Source organism: Chiloscyllium plagiosum, chromosome 5 (genome assembly GCF_004010195.1).
Source record: "Chiloscyllium plagiosum isolate BGI_BamShark_2017 chromosome 5, ASM401019v2, whole genome shotgun sequence".
NCBI classification, from domain to species: domain Eukaryota; kingdom Metazoa; phylum Chordata; class Chondrichthyes; order Orectolobiformes; family Hemiscylliidae; genus Chiloscyllium; species Chiloscyllium plagiosum.
The window spans coordinates 62,868,072-62,874,289 of record NC_057714.1 but is presented as its reverse complement, the minus strand read 5'-3'; positions in this window follow the sequence as shown (position 1 = coordinate 62,874,289).

The following is a 6,218-nucleotide window of genomic DNA, read 5'->3' as shown; positions in this document are numbered from 1 at the left end:
TTTATCCACTTATGTTGCGACTTTCAGGGAGCTATGGACTTTGGACCCCAAGATCCCTCGACATATCAATGCTCCTAAGCATCCTGCCGTTTACTGTATACTTTCCTCATGCATTTAACCTTCAAAATTACATCACAACTCACGCATGTCTGACTTAAACTCCATGTGCCATTTCTTGGCCTAACTTTCCAAATGATCTATATCCTTTAACAACCTTCCTGACTATCCACAATTTCACCAATTTTCCTGTTGTCTGCAAACTTACAAATTGGACTGCCTATATTTTTATCCAAATCATTTATACGTATTACAAACAGCAAAAGTCTCAGCACTGATCATTGCGAAACGCCACCGGTCACAGACCTTCTGTCAAAAAAAAACACTCCACAACTATTTTGTCTTCTATGACCAAGGCAATTTTATATCTAATTTACCAACTCACTGTGGATCCCATGCCATTTAATCATCTGACCAGCCTACCATGAGGGACCTTATCAAATGCTTTACTAAAGTCCATGTGGACAACATCCACTGCCTTACCCTCATCAATCATTTTCATCACTCCCTCAAAAACTCTATCAGATCTGTGAGACAAGGCATCCCCACAAACAAAGTTAAGCAGGCTATCCCAAATAAGTCTCTTCTTTTCCAAATATGAATAAATCCTGTCCCCAAAAATCTTCTCCAATAATTTCCCTAAGGCTCACCAGCCTATAATTTCCTGGATTATCCTTTTTGCCCTTCTTAAACAAAGGAACAATATTGGCTCCAGTCAACTGCAGCTGAAGGGAATAAAAATATCTCTGTCAATGCCCCAGCAATCTCCATCCTTGCCTCCTTCATTATGCTGGGGTAGATCCATTAGATCCTGGGGAATAAATAATCTTAATATTTTGAAGACATTCAACACCTCCTCCGTAATATCAATATGCCCCAGAATATCAATATATCCCTCTCTAATTTTACCATCATCCAGGTCTTTGTCCTTGGTGAATACCAATATACTCATTAAGGTCCTCACCTGTTTCCTCAGGCTCACACATAAATTCCCTCTTTGGTCCTTAAGTGGATCTACCCTTTCCCCTTGCTCCTAAGAGATGTATTGAATACCATGGGCATTCTTAATCTACTTGCCAAGGACATTTCATGGCACCTTTAGCCCTCTTAATTCCTTTTTTGAATCTTTTCTGCTTCATTTATATTTCGTAAAGGCTTTATCTGATTTCAGTTTCCTAAACCTTACATTTGTTTCCTTTTTTTGACTAAAGCCTACTCTACTATTACTTTTTTTTCCACCTCATTTTATTTCTCTTGTCATCTATGGATCTCAAACTTTGCCATCCTTAACTTTCATCCTCAAAGGACCATTATACAAACAATTTTAATATTTTCTAGAGAACATACAACTACACACCCGATGGTCAGCCTGATGACTGCAGATATCTTAAAGTATTCTTAAGGGGAACCTTCTTGACTTGATGCACTAGGATTTCCCTGAAATGTTGGAACTTTCTTTTGCCATCACATTGCCTAGGGAATTTCCAGATTTTATGTATTGTGCATGTATCCTTATCTTTACATATTTTAATACACTTTCTAAGATCTCATGCAGAATCTCCTTATTAGGTCATATTGTACCATAAAGTGTGTGACTAACTTCATTGTCATGCAAAATTCCAAATGGGTTTTGATTAGTTCAACAATATATGAAAAGAGTGAGCACTTTATCACATTTGCAATGAACAGTTTGTTCAATGTAATCTCAATCAAAACTCCTTATAGGTCAATACTTTTTCCTGACTTGACTGAGTTTTCTGTCTTGGTGTTCAGAAACACACACTTATCAGTCATTAATCGTTTCGTTACCCAAACCTCCTTTTCCTCTAAAATACAATCAAATGCTGCAGTACTTGAAATTTTTGCAAGTTTGTATTTTATGACTGGTGTTTATAATTTAATGGTTTCTGTCATGCAGTCTATAATGCAAAACACAAAGAATTATAAATTTATCTTAAACTTCAAGAACGGTAGGGTGACAACGGTGTCAAACATTTATTCAGCACACCTAGAAAACAACAATATTTATAACAGAGTAATAACAGAGTAATCACAGAGTCATCAGAAAAATTAGCCAAGTACACTAATGCAGGTGGGTAATTATTATTTACTGAAAGCTTGAGATTTGCAGGAATTTCAACATGAGGAAGCTTGAGTGCAAAGATTCAACAAATAGTGAACGTTGAGCTGTAGATAAACTGACTAATATTTAGAAACTGTTGAGAAGGCCAAACACAAACTGTGGAGAAGGAAACAAAGTCAATGTTTCACATTGATGACCGTTCATTACAACTCAAAATGTTAGAGATGTAACTGGTTTAAAGCAAACGTTCAGAAGCAGGGGTATGGGGGAGGGGAGTAAAAGACAAATGGGAAGATCTTTGAGAAGATAGAAGATAGCAAATGAAAAAAGGATTTGGTATAAGTTAAAATTGGCTATTATCTTTCTTACATTTTCTGCTGGGTGTACAGAGTATTTTCACATTTTGTTTTTAACTCAAAATGAAGTTCAATAAAAGCTTTAGAAACAAGATTTCATCACCTGATTGGGCACTTCACAGACATCTCAATATTGACTTCAACAATTCCAGATTATAACTATTGTTCACATTTTTCAGATGCATCTGTAATGATTCTGCTTTTGTCATTTATACCTCCTCTAAACACATCTTTTGATTGTATACATGTTCCAATACCATCTATTTTTGACTTGTTGTATCATGCCTAAACTGCTCTGTCTTTCAATTAATATGAAAGTCTGTTACAATTCTAATTTAAGTTAGAAATATAGAATCAGAGAATGATTGCAACACAGAATATGCTTGGCCTGTTCGTGCTGTCTCTCTTAGAGAACCTCAGCTTAGCCCACTCTACTATCTCTTTACTTTTGATCTCATTTTATTTCAGATGATAATCACAATTGTATTTGCCTCCACCTTTCAATCTTAGCCACTTATCGGGAATGAAAGATTTTCCTAATGCCTCAATTGTTCTTTGCGATTCACTTTCTGTCGGGTTCTGGACCCTTCTACTAAATACGAAGTTCCTCTCCACAAACTATATTCTTATGGTTTAAAGACTTCTCACACAGTTCTCTTCTATAAGTAGAAATAATCCCAACCTCTCAATTGTGGGATATGGGAAAAATAGTGTTACTTCTGCAATTCCATTTACTTATACAAAGTAAATGAACTCACACCAGTGTGTAATTGTTTTAGCCAAGAGCTGAGTCAACAAGAATGGAAACTATGTGGAGGAAATACATAATTGTTTTTGTATTAGCTAAAATTGTATGCCAGAATGAAACGTGACTTCAAAACAATGGTTGATATTACAGGTGAATAGATAAGATGCTGTGAGGGGAGGAAGTTAAGCTAGATACGCCTGTACAAACAGTAGGTATAAACATCTGTTTCCCACTTTTACAGAAAAACAGGAACAAACCCCAATTAAAAGAGTCATAAGGATCAGGGAAAGGTACAGATGGAGGGAGTAGATAATGGTGAAGAAAGAATATGCCTAACAATGACCTACAGCGGGATGAGGTCAAACGGCCTTGTGAGGCCAGAATTAAGCATTTTGTCACAGACAAGGCCGGATAAGGCAAGAGATAAACAGGAGTAATGGGTGCCGGTCTTAGGGAAGTGGAAGATGTAAACAGGGGAGGAGCAATGTAAAACAAAAGAAACCAAATTATATAAATGTTGTGTATTAATTGAATTTGCGGTGTGTTTGTCCCTTGCCTTATAGGCACTGGACATCACATCCTCTTGCAAGAGTAAAATAAAGGACACTACTGATTCAGATTTTGTCTCGGACTGCAATTATTGAAGTGTGTGAGCTTTGTTTCTCACAATTGGGAGCTCGTCCGGGATATTCTTCCATCGCCGGGGGGAGTGGCTGGCGTTGGACACTGGGAAGACGCGTCCCATTCCCAATTGAGGAGCGGTCTTGTGTCCTGGTTTGGTCCGCTCCCTTGGGCGGCTGGTACGGATCCCACAAGAGAGACATCTGAATCAGACAGTGATAGGAGGTCGATAGAAAATACAGCGAAAAGAGGCCAGGCAACTCTGTGCACAGACCAAGGTAAGAAACCTGGCTTTTAAGTATTGCCTTGGTGGCCAGGAAAAGGGGTATTTAATCACTGAGGGACTGGCGAGGGCCCCGGGAAAAGGGGGGTAGGCAGAGTAGCTGTCACGGAGTAAAGGAAGAAGAAAAAGTTCCTAGTAACATTCCTCCTGAAAGTCCGTTGGGGAGGATGTTGCGGGAATGGACAAGCAATACTTGTCCAAGGGCAAAAGATAAAAAGAAAATGATTAAATATTGTTGTTTAGTATGGACCAAAGAACCAATCCTTCGTCCGGCTGTCTTCTGGCCAAAGTATGGTTCAGACGAGGATTGGGTCTGTCAGTATTTAGATTTGTATGTGAATAAATAAAAACCTTTTAGTCAAGAGGAGGCGGACCATGCATCCTGTTGGAAGGGCAGTTGGGAATGATGGTAGTAAAGACAAAGCATTCCCCCTCTGCCCCACCTAGTCCCTGTGATCCTCTTGGCTGTTTGCCCCCCCCCCCCCCGTACCATAAAATCAGGTTAGGTGAACATGGGGGAGGAGGAGAGACTGACAGACAGGGACAGGGAACAGATGATTCACAAGAGGAGGACGAAGGGGCGGTGGACGGGGATGTTGTTGTTCCTGACCCTCAATCCTCAGCAAAAGAAAGGAAAGCTATAGTGGATGTAGAGGAGGCCTCCAGAGGATCTAAATCAAAACCTAAGGGGGAAAAACAAAAAAAAGGAAGAACGTAACGACTTATCCCCTTCGGGAGGTACCAATAGGGGACAAAGAGATTGGGTTTGTAAGTGCCCCCCTCACCAGTGGGGAGGTCAGAACATTTAAAAAGGAAATGAAGGTCCTGGTTGAGGATCCAGTGGGGTTATCTGAACAAATTGATCAATTTTTGGAGCCCAGTCTGTATACGTGGGCTGAGTTAATGTCTATTTTGAATATACTATTTACTGGGAAAGAAAGGGGACTTATACGAGGAGCCGCCATTAAAATATGGGACAGGGAACATCCAATTGGAGATGGGGATGCTGGACAGGGAGAGGTGAAGTTTCCCCTCAGAGACCCCCAGTGGGAAAACCAAAACCCGGAGCATAGAGAAGAAATGAGGGAATTGAAAGACCTGATTCTAAAAGGAATAAGAGAGGCAGTTCCAAAGTCGCAGAATTTGACTAAAGCCTTTGAAGTTAGACAGGAGAAAGATGAGACTCCCTCAGCTTTCTTGAAAAGATTAAGAGACTCAATGCGGAAATATTCTGGAATGAACCCTGAGGACCCAGTGGTACAGGGTCTTTTGAAAGTACATTTTGTGACAAAGGCATGGCCAGACATACAGAGAAAGATACTGAAGATAGAAAGGTGGAGTGAAAAACCATTAAATGAATTGTTAAGAGAGCCACAGAAAGTGTTTGTAAAGAGAGAGGATGAGAGACAAAAACAGAAGGTGAAAATGATGGTAGCTGCGGTTGATGAGGTAGTTAAGAAAAGAATGGAACCAATAGTGAGCAACCGGAGGGCGGGTGGCAGCATGTAGGACAGAGAGGGAGAGGGAGAGGACAAGGGGGAGAATTTGATAGAGGGTATGAGTGACAGGGGCAGAGATGAAGGTCTCCACAGGCAGGATGTTATTATTATGGAAGATAGGGCATTTTAAACGGGAGTGTCCTGATCTACAAAGGGAAGAAAGGGCAATTCCGCTTATGAATTTTGATGAAGAATAGGGGTGTCAGGGGTTCCTGCCCTCGGGGGCCCACCAGGAACCCTTGATAAACTTGAAGGTGCGACCCTGTAGGGAAGAGGTAGTCTTCCTAGTAGATACGGGGGCAGCACGGTCATCGCTGAATTTTAAACCAAAGAAGGTAGAAATGTCGACACGGTCAATTACTGTTTTGGGGTAAAAGGGGAAGGATTTACTATTCTGGTATTTGAACCTATGATGATAGAAGGTCCTAAGGATAGGATCATAGGGGAACTGCTGTATATCCCTGATATAGGAAGTAACTTACTGGGGAGAGACTTAATTATCCTCTTAGGACTGGAGATTGGAATTCAGGAAAAAGAATTAGTTGTACAACTGGCAATGTTGACAGAGGAT